Source organism: Dama dama, chromosome 28 (genome assembly GCF_033118175.1).
Source record: "Dama dama isolate Ldn47 chromosome 28, ASM3311817v1, whole genome shotgun sequence".
Lineage (NCBI taxonomy): Eukaryota > Metazoa > Chordata > Mammalia > Artiodactyla > Cervidae > Dama > Dama dama.
Genome location: NC_083708.1, coordinates 46,785,940 through 46,799,252, shown reverse-complemented (window position 1 = coordinate 46,799,252; position 13,313 = coordinate 46,785,940). Strand labels below are relative to the sequence as shown.

General features: G+C 36.9%; 1 protein-coding gene across 6 annotated transcripts in view; it reads left to right on the top strand.

Moving 5' to 3' along the window:
* GRIK2 (glutamate ionotropic receptor kainate type subunit 2) overlaps positions 1-13,313 on the top strand; it is a 725,919-nt gene that overhangs the window by 237,738 nt on the left and 474,868 nt on the right. The gene's annotated exons all lie outside the window — the stretch shown is intronic.

The window sequence follows — 13,313 nt, the reverse complement described above, 5'->3', positions numbered from 1 at the left end:
TAAGAAAATTGCTTAATTAGCCACATAATGATAGTTTAAAAAGCCAATAATTTATTTAAATATGTAATGACCTACTTGATAATGAACATTTTTCCTGCTCTTAGCATGATATGATAGTTTAATTTCCTTATGATAATATATTACATTTAAAAATAATATTGAATAGCTTCCTTTTTTAGGTATTGATATAATTATGCATGGATTTCCCAGGTGGTGCTAGTGGTAAAGAGCCTGTCTTCCAGTGCAATAGACGTTGGAGATATAGATTCGATCACTGGGTTGGGAAGATCCCCTGGAGGAGGGCACAACAACCAACTCCATTATTCGTGCCAGGAGAATCCCATGGACAGAGGAACCTGATGGGCTGTGGTCCATAGGGTCGCAAAGTTCAGTTCAGTTCAGTCGCTCAGTAGTGTCTGACTCTTTGCGACCCCATGGACTGCAGCACTCCAGGCTTCCCTGTCCGTCACCAGCTCCCAGAGCTTACTCAAACTCAAGGTCGCAAAGAGTTGGACACAACTGAAGCAGTTTTGCACATAATCAAGCATACTGAGTTTTCAAAACAATGGGTGGCTTGAACCTTGATATTTAAGCTAGGCCTACAAAATTGAAGAAATGAAAAGAACAATATGTAGTAAAAGGGGAGGAGTTCACCATTGTTAATGATCTTTGGAATCTTGTATATTTACTGGATGAAACAATCCCATTGATGTGTACCTCTCCCTTCTGGCTGTGTACCATTCTGTCAGAGATAAGTTGTCACCATTTACATTGTTGAATGAATTCCTATCTTGCATTCTCTCTGAGCAAGATGCATATGTTGTGGCTGAAATACAATGGAAAGGTTTGATGTTTTTATACAGAAGACCTGAGTTTGAGTCCTAACTCCATCACCTTTCTACTGTGTGATCTTGAGCAAGTCACTTAATTTCTCTGAATGAGACTCTAATTTTTCATTTGAAAACTGGAATGGTATCACTACTTTCCTCATTCATAGTAAATCTATGCTTGATTATGAGAACAGTGTACCCTTTATCAAGTGCTGTGGAGTCATTAGTTCTTGTATTATTTTCCCTTCCTTTTCTTCCCTCTCTCCCTCCCTCTGTGCCTCCATTCCTTCTCTCTTTCATTTTCCTTCCAGTAGCTATCCATATTGGGGAAGATTCTAAGAGGAAAAAAAATAGCTTATATAGTGTTCTTAAATTGCTAAACATTGGGTAAAACATTAAAAGTCTTTTAACTCAATTTTGCACTTTTTATGCAGATATTTAGGTGTCCTCTAACTACAGGATGACTAGATACCTCCCATAATTACCTTGGTATAAGTTGAAATCAGAGTTATTTCTTCCTAACCTTTTGTTCTAAGCTTGAACAAAAGTCATAGAAAATGATTTTGTAGAGCAGCTCATTAGCATAATAATTTCATAGGGTAGAACTATAATGATTGGATTATTTCAAATACATAACCTCTTTCTATAAAGTAGAGCTCGCGTCTTATTCTTGGGGAAGATAATAATTTTCTAGTGGATGTGGCATGAACAGGAAAGGCAGCAGGCTGACAGAAATCCACAGTTATGATTTCTGCTGTTCAGTACAAGGTCAATGGTTAATTAAGTCACCACCAGTGGAAATTTGATCATGGATGAGGTCTCTAACTTTACCTGTATTACTGGGCTCTCAGTGGATGACTCAGCTAAGTCATTATATTAACTTTGCTTCCTCTAGATGGGTACATGATTCAGAGGCAACTGGCAGGGGATTTAGGATGTGAGGCTGTAATATTTACTTTCTAGATACCATTTCAGAAAATGTGTGTTCACCTCAGATCCAGGATTTGTAAAGTTTTGTCATGCAAATTAATGACATGTTGTTGTGAGTAATTTAGGTGGCAAGGATTTCATGGGTACTTTTATTATTCATTGATTCATGACATGATTCACTCATTCATCTCCACAAATAGTCACTGAGTGTCTGTTCTGAGCTAAGCACTGTGATGGGCATTGGGATTAAGGAGATAGAAAGAACAGCATCAGCCTTGACATCACTCAGGTCCTGGAAGGTCCTCAGTTCACAACCTGGTAAATTGAGGCAGAGAACGTGTAATTGCCAAGTCCATAACTAGAATCTCAGACTGAGCAACGCCCGGTTTGGCAATTACTAAAACTATGATGCTTTTTGATTTTTTCTGTCAATTCACAGAAGCGTGATATAGTATAATTAGGTCTCCTATATTTGTACAGCACATAAATAATGAAATTTAAACAACAGACACCATAGAAAACTCAGGTGCATTTAGATGCAGGCGATGTAAATTAACAGCCCAAGAAAATCTTTCCTTGCTTTAGAGGAAGGGTATCTTTGTTTATGGGCTTCCCAGGTGGTCCTAGTGGTAAAGAACCCACCTACCAATGAAGAGATGTAAGAGACACACGCTGATCCCTTGGTCAGGAAGATTCCCTAGAGGAGGGCATGGCAACCCACTCCAGTGTTCTTGGCTGGAGAATCCCCATGGACAGAGGAGCCTGGAGGGCCACGGTGCATGGGGTCTCAAAGAGTTGGACATGACTGAAGCAACTTAGCATATAGGCACATTTTTGTTTACATTTGTACCATTTTCTTTGTATCTTTGTTCTGTGAGTCTGTCCATAAATAACCTTCTCTCTTTCCTCTGAAGGGTACTTTGTGCCACATTTTTATGCATCAGAAACAGGTATGTGAGGAGAAAAACAAATGACACTTTTACTCAAATTAGGACTTTGGGATATTTGTTGTCCTCTGACAAAAGCTAAATACATATTCATAGCATCCTACAAACATAGTGGAAATTCCATCTCTGCCTCTAGACTACCTTCAACTAGGTCATCCCAGGCAGTTAGGGATATATATTGGTTCTTATGTGTCCATGGGGAGGAATCCATTTTTGGATGTTGGGCTGGGAAACAGTTTAGGTTGTGGCTTATGTATATTTATAGTGCTTGCATTAACTCTCTTGATGTTCCCCTGTGTGAATTGTTGTATTGGTTCATTTTGACAGTATTGAATGAGGCACAACGTTTTAACCTCTTTTCTCTTGTAATTATATAAACATGTACACTGTACATGGTGACCTGGGAATGCTGATCAGAACATCTGTTATGATAAATGGAACAGTGAATGAGAGTTGATTTTTGAATTGTAAAGCACTAGAAGTCACTCTTCTGATCTGTGGCTTTATGCAAATGATAATGTTTGAAAATGTTGCTGAAACCTGTCATTCTTTAACTTACCAGAGATAGAAAGAGAGTTTGCTTTGTATTGTTCTCACATGGCGGCTGCCCAGCTAGGGAAGGATTTGTCTTTCTCAGAATCAATTAAGTTAACCATTATAGCAACTTACATAGCAGTTGAAGCATTCTAGAGCCTGCAGGAAAGTGCTGCCTTAAAGTAACCAATAATGTCAGGATAACCTCAAGATATTCTTGGCAAAGGTCCTTCAGGGTATAATCTGCATCACTTCCGTATGTCCTTGCTCAATTTTCGGCAAAGAAGCTAAGAGCCATGGGATAAAAATTAATAAAATGGGTATTACTCTCATTGTCATTCTCCTAAAATGAACAATCAGTCAAAGAAAAGTCTAGATTCAGTGGCAGATAAAGAGCTTACCGTACATGAGAACCTCTGCCCATTCTTCTGACTCCTTACAAACCTTCACTACATTGTAATAGCCAGTCTCGGGAGAATTATCAGTTATCTTTCCCATTATCATCTTGGCTACAACTAGAAGACTTTTTTAAAGTTACTTTTCCTGTATTTGTTTTTCACTGATTTTTAAATATATTTTTTCCCATTTAGTTTACAGTTGTCCTCTCATTTTAAAAGGAACTATTTTGATTTTGAATTTGCTTAGCACATTTGAGGCTGGGGAGAAAATTTCAACTGAGTCACTACTCAAAAACATATTGGAAAGTGCTCTTCTGAGGGATGCAGGTGGTGGTGGTGGTGATGGTTTAGATGCTAAATTGTGTCTGACTCTTGTGACCCCCTGAACTATAGCCCACCAGGCTTCTCTGTCCATGGAATTTTCCAGGCAAGAATACAGGAGTGGGTTTCCACTTCCTTCTCCAGGGGATGTTCCAGACCCAGGCATTAAACCCATGTCTCCTGCCTTGCCTGAGAAATTCTTTACACTGAGCCACTAGGGAAGTCCGGCAGATGCAGCGGGTGCAGCATTGTCGGTGCCTGATCGGAATCATTTTTCTAAAAACAGGGCATTTTCAGGCTCAGTTTTCAAGGTCATTGTTCTGTAGAGATAAAATAGTTCATCTCTATAGTGAAGGGCTAAGTTTGCTAAATCTATATTTGGATAATTTCCTATGATTGGAAATGTTCTTCCATTAGCTTGGGTTCTATCCAGTCCTAAGAATCCAAAATTGTATAATCTTATGTCCTAAATTACTCCATCCTCAAAAATAATTTCTTCTATAAAGGTATCTCAGATATATAAAAATTCTTTTTATTTCAATAAGTCTAGGAAATAGTCGTTATCTATATTCCTATTATTCATGGATATTCTCCATGAATATTTTGGTATATATCCTTCCAGGCTTATATCTATGTATTTTTATATTTATTTATCTGTTCAGTTCAGTTTAGTCACTCAGTCATGTCTGACTCTTTGCAACCTTATGGACTGCATCACTCCAGGCTTCCCTGTCTCTCACCAACTCCTGGAGCTTGCTCAAAATCATGTCCATCGAATCGGTGATGTCATCCAACCAGGTCATCCTCTGTCGTTCCCTTCTCCTCCTGCCTTTGGTCTTTTCCAGCCCCAGGGTCTTATCCAGTGAGTCAGTTCTTTGCATGAGGTGGCCAGAGTATTAGAGCTTCAGCTTCAGCATCAGTCCTATCTCTGCTTTTTAATATACTCTCTAGGTTGATCATGGCTTTTTTTCCAAGAATCAGGTGACTTTTAATTTCATGTCTGCAGTCACCATCCACAGTGATTTTTGGAGCCCAAGAAAATAAAGTCTGTTACTGTTTCCGTCGTTTCCCCATCTATTTTCCATGAATTAATAGGACTGGATGCCTATTAATGATCTTTGTTTTTTGAATGTTGAGTTTTCAGTCAGCTTTTTCATTCTCTTTCACTTTCATCAAGAGGCTCTTTAGCTCCTCTTTGCTTTCTGTCATAAAGGTGGTGTCATCTGCATATCTGGGGTTATTGATATTTCTCCCGGCAATCTTGATTCCAGCTTGTGCTTCATCCAACCTGGCATTTCATATGATGTACTCTGCATATACGTTAAATAAGCAAGGTGACAATATACAGCCTTGATGTACTCCTTTCCCAATTTGGAACCAGTCTATTGTTCTGTGTCCGTTCTATCTGTAGCTTCTTGACCTGCATACAGGTGTCTTAGGAGGCAAAGGCCTTGGCATAGTCAATAAAGCAGAAGTAGATGTTTTCTTGGAACTCTCTTGCTTTTTTGATGATCCAACAGATGTTGGCAATTTGATCTCTGGTTCCTCTACCTTTTATTTTTTTTATTTTATTTATTTTTTTTTTCCTCTACCTTTTCTAAATCCAGCTTGAACATCTGAAAGTTCTTAGTTCCCATACTGTTGAAGCCTGACTTGGAGAATTTTGAGTATTACTTTGCTAGCATGTCAGATGAGTACAATTGTGTGTTAGTTTGAACATTCTTTGGCATTGCCTTTCTTTAGGATTGGAATGAAAACTGACCTTTACCAGTCCTGTGGCCACTGCTGAGTTTTCCAAATTTGCTGACATATTGAGTGTGGCATTTTCACAGCATCATCTTTTAGGATTTGAAATAGCTCAACTGGAATCTCATCACCTCCAATTGCTTTGTTTGTAGAGATGCTTCCTAAAGCCCATTTGACTTCATGCTCCAGAATCTCTGGCTCTAGTTGAGTGATCACACCATCATGGTTATTTGGGTCATTAGGCTTTTTATTTTTTTTTTGTAGTTCTTCTGTGTATTCTTGCCACCCCTTCTTGATATCTTCCTCTTCTGTTAGGTCCATACCGTGCCCATCTTTTCATGAAGTGTTCCCTTGGCATCTCTAATTTTCTTAAAGACATCTAGTCTTTCCCATTCTGTTGTTTTCCTCTGTTTCTTTGCATTGATCACTGAGGAAGGCTTTCTTATCTCTTCTTTCTATTCTTTGGAACTCTCATTCAAATGGGTATATCTTTCCTTTTCTCCTTTGCCTTTTGCTTCTCTTCTTTTTTCAGCTGTTTGTAAGGCTTCCTCAGACACCTTTTGCCTTTTTGCATTTCTTTTTCATTGCAATAGTTTTGCTCACCGTCTCCTGTACAATATTATGAAACTCTGTACATAGTTCTTGAGGCACTCCATCTATCAGATCTAATCCCTTGAATCTATTTGTCACTTCCACTTTATAATCATGGGATTTGATTTATGTCATAACTGAATGATCTAGTAGTTTTCCTTACTTTGTTCAGTTTAAGTCTGAATTTCACAGTAAAGAGTTGATGATTTGAGCCACAGTCAGCTCCCGGTGTTGTTTATGCTGACTGTATAGAGCTTTTCCATCTTCAACTGCAAAGAATATAGTCAATCTGATTTCAGTATTGACCATCTGGTGATTGTCCATGTGTAGAGTCATCTCTTGTGCTGTTGGAAGAGGGTGTTTGCTATGACCCGTGCGTTCTCTTAGCAAAACTCTGTTAGCCTTTGCCCTGCTTCATTTTGTATTCCAAAACCAAACTTGCCTGTTATTCCAGGTATCCCTTGACTTCCTACTTTTGCATTATAGCCCCCTATAATGAAAGGGCATCTATTTTTGGTGTTAATTCTAGAAGGCCTTGTACATCTTCATAGAACCGTTTAACTTCAGCTTCTTCGGCATTAGTGGTTGGGGCATAGACTTGGATTACTGTGACATTGATTGGTTTGCCTTGGAAATAAATAGGGATCTGTAGATAAATATTTAGACATAAGTCTAGATGGATTCTCAGGTGGCACTAGTGGTAAAGAACCCACCTGCCCAATTCAGGAGCTGCAGGAGACTGGGTTTGATCCCTGGGTCAGGAAGATCCCCTGGAGATGGACTGGAAAGCCACTCCAGTATTCTTGCCTGGAGAATTCCATTTATAGAGGAGCCTGGTGGGCCACAGAGTCGGACATGACCGTAGTGACTAACACTTAACACTTATTGATAGCGTAGCTAAGTTTTATTGAGAATCATTATTGTAAGAGTTTTTATTTATCCTCTCACTTAATTTTCTCTGCAATCCTACATACTTGATAAAGCCATTAAGATAACATTTTTTCCAATGGGCTAAACTGAGCTATGAATCCAAGCAGGCTGACACTAGAGATGTTATTTTGAACCATTACATAATATTGCTTCTTGAAAACTTGCTGATTTTGTACTTGCTATTTCATTAGCAATGTATCCTGAATGTTTACCCATGTCAATAAATGTACATCTACCCAAGAATGTTAATGATTGCACACTATTCCATAGTGGCTTACAATACTATATAGAACCACTCTGCTGTGATGTACATTTAGATTGTTTCTAGTTTATTTCCTGATTAAAAATGATACTGCTATGAACTTCTTTGAACATGTATAATTTCTAGTATAATTTGTCTAACTCTTAAATATCTTTGCAGTTTGCCTTTCTGCTGATAAAATTTGCACTATAGAATTATCTGATCAAAGATTATTCCTGATTCTGCCCATCAATAAAATTATATTAGTGAAGGAATTATTTCTTGAGCATGTACTATGTGACAGGCACTCAGCTAAGAGCTGAGGATTCAACTATAGCAATTGCTTGAGTTTATAGGCTAGTTATTCTTACTAACTTAAGAATTTTAGACATGCTTTTAAAAAGCTTACTTGATTGTTTCCCAGGGTATGTTATAGGAGTTGTAACAGTTTTCAGTGAAACTTTGTTGCCCGTGTGTGTGTGTGTGTGTGTGTGTGTGTGTGTGTGTGTGTGTGTGTGTGTGTGTGTGTGTGTGTGTGTGTGTGTGTATGTGTGTGTGTGTTTATGTTTTGACCATTCTGAACACCCAAAACGGAATAATCTACAGCTGGGTCATTTCATTTGACCATAAGACACATTGTTTAGGCTGTATTTACATAGAGTCAGTGTAAACATTTTTGTCAGTGACTTATTGCTTTATTTGACAGTATCAGGTCACTATGCTTTCTCACCTACTTTGTCTCTGGATTAAGTAGCTGGTTAACTTTTCTTCAGATCCTGCTTTTGTATAAGTCTTTGTGGGCGTGTATCAGTTTTGCATGCATACTCACATATGTGAACATTGTTTCTATATTAGATGTCTACTGGCTTAGTCACATTATCTGCAATTAAAATTTCCACAGTGATTTCTCAAGTTAGATTTTTGGAAAAAGAAACTTACTAACTTTAATACTCTATTTACATATTTACATTTTCCTTGACATACAATTGTCTGCACTATTTTCTTTCCACATCTGTTTTGAATTCTTACAGTTTTTAAATTTGTCAAGAAATTAAATCCATTACTGAACACTGAAACTAGTTCTGAAAAGTTATAGTTTTTATATAATTTTCAATTAGCCTTAGAAATACAAGCTTCTATTCCACAGGCTGTCCTAAAAAGTAATTCATAAGACTAATTTATAAATGGCTTTAGCAAATAAGAGAGGCTTTCTAGGTTATGTTAAGAGAATCACAGGGGAAGGGACACAGTCTGATCCACATGATTCTTGTAGTTGCCTGGAAAAAGGAAAATAAGTATTGTCCATTTGGTCAATTTCCTTAATATTTCTTTTATATTGTATTGATATACATATTGCATCAGTACTTGCAATGCTCATATTCTCTCCTCACATTAGTGGTTTATTCTTCAAACGTATATTAAACACACATATATGCCTAGCACGGAGTTAAGTCCAATGAGTCAGAAATGAGTGAGTTCTATACACACTGAACCATGTAAGGAACAGGTTATGGCTATAAATCTAACTGAGGGAGTTTGTGGAGAGGTAGGCTTTACAACAGAGATGATGGGGTTTTATTAATGGTAACATGAATCCTAAAGTTTTTAATAATCTCCAAAGATTTTATATCTGATTAATGCTGTAACTTTTAAAAGAGAAAGTATTTTTAAGGATTTAAGAAACTTTGCCCCCAAATGTGTAAACAATTCCTTTCTTTATTATTTTTTAATCCTCTCAATTAAAAGAAAATAATAAATGCAGAAATACACAGCTCATACATAATAGTTATACATACATATACAACTCATACATAATAGTCCAGCTAATAGCATAAAGAAGATTTTTTAGGAAACTATGCACAATAAATATGTAAAGGAGAATGGAGGGATTTTCCTAATGTTATAATCCAGGTAAATAATGTAAATTATTTTGCATGTAATATCAAATTACATATTTAGGCTGCTTCATGGGTTATGCAATTTTTATTAAATTGATTTCTGAGTTTTTTTTAAATAATTTGCTAGCCATTATTTTATTACTATTTTTAGATTAAAACTTAAGGAAATTTATTTTAATACCTGTAACTTAGCCTTATAACATCGAAATCCTCTTTGTAAACTCAAAACATACTTGTATCTATATTTTATTGACTGGATTCAGGAATATTTTGATGCAGGATTTCTCAAATCAATTTTTTTTTTTTTTGCAAATGAAAGTGAAGCTAGCATATAACCAGTCCTTAACTTCTGACAGAATCAGTATTACTCCTTAATTTACTGAGCAGCTCTTAAGCAATCTTAGAATCAGGGAAGTTTTCTGAACCTCTGATCTTCAAGATCATTTCACCCAGCCCTTCATTTTGCAGAGAAGAAAACATTTGTTTGGATAGTGAATGGGGTTTGCTCATTCAGTCACTTTTGCCTTTTCTTTTAGCTGACCTATTTCTTAAAAATCAATATAATTAAGTGTGTGCTTTTGGCCCTCAAATCGTTGGTGTAATTTATACTGTTTATGTGGTCATTATTCACGTGGCTGCCTCCCCTGTTATCTCAGTTTGATCTGCTCTATTTATATCTCGATATTATTCCAGCATCTACCTTCCCAATCAGTGTGTATTCCTTCTCGGTCCTAAATTGCTAACATTTAAGTAGCCATTTCCCAATTTTCCTCTCAGTATGTAGTACATCTACTTTAAAATTAATATTATTCGAATGTGTAACTTTGTGGTCCTCCCTACCATTTTAAGGATCCATTTTTAGAAAGAAAAAAAAATCAACACCTATTTTCTATACACTAGCAAAAATTATGTTGGAAACGGTAGGAGGTTTGTAAAGTTAAAAGCATATTTATTTTTAAAATAAGGAAGCACAATTACATGCCTGAGCATAACCAATCTCTGTCCAATGGAACTATAATGTCATTTCCTTCAATGTGATTTCAGTTTTTATGAGCCATCTAACTCATGTTCTTTATTCTAGACTGTCAGCAGCTTCCTTTCCCCAAATGACCACTACCGGTTTGAGTTGTATTGATTATGATAGATGTGGAAGAGATATGCAAGATTAACTTTCAAAGCTTCTAGAACTGCAGAGTACTAAAACTGCAGAAAGTTACAGGACATTCTAAAGAAAAAATTTTCACTGGTCACATGTCTGTATATTTTTTTTGTTTACTTGAAATATTGACGAAGGTGTGAACTTGTATGCCTAGATGAAATTACAGTAGTAACAGTACAGTTCACAATGTTATTGTCACTAGAAAAGGTGTCTCAAAATTCTGAAGCCAGTCCTTTAATTAAATTAGAAGTACCCATTGCTTCATGGCTCAAGGGAGTCAAAAACAAGTGAGGAGTGTCTCTCAGTGTGAGGGAAGAGATGAATCACTGCTCTTCCTCTTGGAAAATTCATACATTATACCATATGCTTTCCACACAGTCCTTTTCTGGGAGCTTTGACCTACTTACTCATTTTTCCATGGCATGTCAGTCATTCAAGTCCACGTGTGCATGTGTTCTTCTGAATGCATAGACTTAAGCAACCTGGGTGGTATCAATCAACTTCACACAAAATCAGTTTCAGAGTGTTATAGTCATATTTCATAGGGGTGTGAAAAACTCTAGGAATCTGTCTTAGGAAACTAAAGGTGTTTATCATTTAGAAAAAGGAAAGCTGCTGTGAAAACTACCAGAAATTGAAAATAAAGAGTGATACTCTCACCCAGCAGGAAGCAGTACAGCATAGTGATTAAAAGCTGGAGCCTAGATTAAGGTCCTCTGTGTCTGAATCCAATATCCATCACTTTCTGACCGTGCAACTGACCTTAGGCAAGATTCTTAAGATGCTGGACCTGCTCCAAGGTCTTGCTGAAGTAAAGGATGTTAGACCCAGTAAAGTAAGTCATTTGGTCTAAAAAAGTAAAATACCTTCTGAGGCAATGGACCATAAAAGAGACAAGGAATTCTTAGGCTTACCAATATTAAAGACTTAAATATCAAAGTTATATTCAGAATTAAAATATAACAGAGCAATGGGTAATACAGTAAAGACAGAAAATGTGATTCAACTCCATTTCTTGATGTCATTCTATTTATGTTTGTAAATTATTTATCATGATGCCTGATATAAAATATGTTCTTAATGAATGTTGACTATTAGAAGCTTTCATCTTTCAGAGTAGCATGGGTTTAACATGTTTCATACTGATTTAACTTTCTTTTTTAAGTATAGTTGACTTACAATATTAGTGTCAGATGTACAACCTAGTGATTCAACAATTGTATAGGTTATACTATTTTCTATATAGTATAATATAGTAACTATAATAATATAATATATATATATAACTATATAATATAATAACTATAGGGTTATTACTATATAATATCTATATATCCTGTGTTCTGCAGTATATCCCTATTGCTTATTTATTTAACATGTTAGTTTCTGTCCATATCCAACAGTCCATCCTAAAGGAAATCAGTCCTGGGTGTTCATTGGAAGGATTGATATTGAAGCTGAAGCTCCAATATTTTGGCCACCTCATGCGAAGAGCTGACTCATTTGAAAAGACCCTGATGTTGGGAAAGATTCAAGGCAGGAGAAGGGGACGACAGAGGATGAGATAGTTAGATGGCATCACCGACTCAATGGACACGGGTTTGGGTGGACTCCGGAAGTTGATGATGGACAGGGAGGCCTGGAGTGCTGCGGTTCATGGGGTCGCAAAGAGTCGGACACGACTGAGCAACTGAACTGAATCCCGTATACCAGTCTCGCTCCTCCTCTCTTCCTTCTTCCCACTGATAACCACTGTTTTGTTTTCTATACCTGTGAGTCTGTTTCTGTTTTGTTATACACATTCATTGTTTTCCTTTTTAGATTCTATGTATCATTGATAAAATAGAGTATTTGTCTTTCTCTGTCTGAATTATTTTACTAAGCATAATATTATTTAGATTCACCCATGTTGTTGCAAATGAAAGAATTTTATTATTTTTTATTGCTAAGTGATATTCTATTGTGTGTTTATCTAAATACAGAGAGAGATTATTTCTTTTTAATTGGAGGATAATTGCTTTATAATGTTGTATTGGTATCTACCATTCAGTTAAGTTCAGTCGCTTAGTCGTGTCTGATTCTTTGTGACCCCATGGACTGCAGCATGCCAGGCCACCCTGTCCATCATTAACTCCCAGAGTTTACTCAAACTCACGTCCATTGAGTCGGTGATGCCATCCAACCATTTCTTCTCTGTCATCCCCTTTTCCTCCCATCTTCAATCTTTCTCAGCATCAGGGTCTTTTCAAACAAGTCAGTTTTTCACATCAGGTGGCCAAAGTATTGGGAGTTTCAGCTTCAACATCAGTCCTTCCAATGAACACTCAGGACTGAGCTCCTTTAGGATGGACTGGTTGGACCTCCTTGCAGTCCAAGGGACTCTTGACAGTCTTCTCCAACACCACAGTTCAAAAGCATCAATTTTTCAGTGCTCAGCTTTCTTTATAGCCCAACTCTCACATCCATACATGACCAGTGGAAAAACCATAGCCTTGACTAGATGGACCTTTGTTGGCAAAGTAATGTCTCTGCTTTTTATTATGCTGTCTAGACTGATCATAACTTTTCTTCCAAGGAGTAAGCATCTTTTAATTTCATGGCTGCAGTCACCATCTGCAGTGATTTTGGAGCCCCCCAAAATAAAGTCTGCTACTGTTTCCATTGTTTCCCCATCTGCTTGCCATGAAGTGATGGGACTGGATGCCATGATCTTAGTTTTCTGAATGTTGAGCTTTAAGCCAACTTTTTCACTCTCCTCTTTCACTTTCATCATGAGATTCTTTAGTTC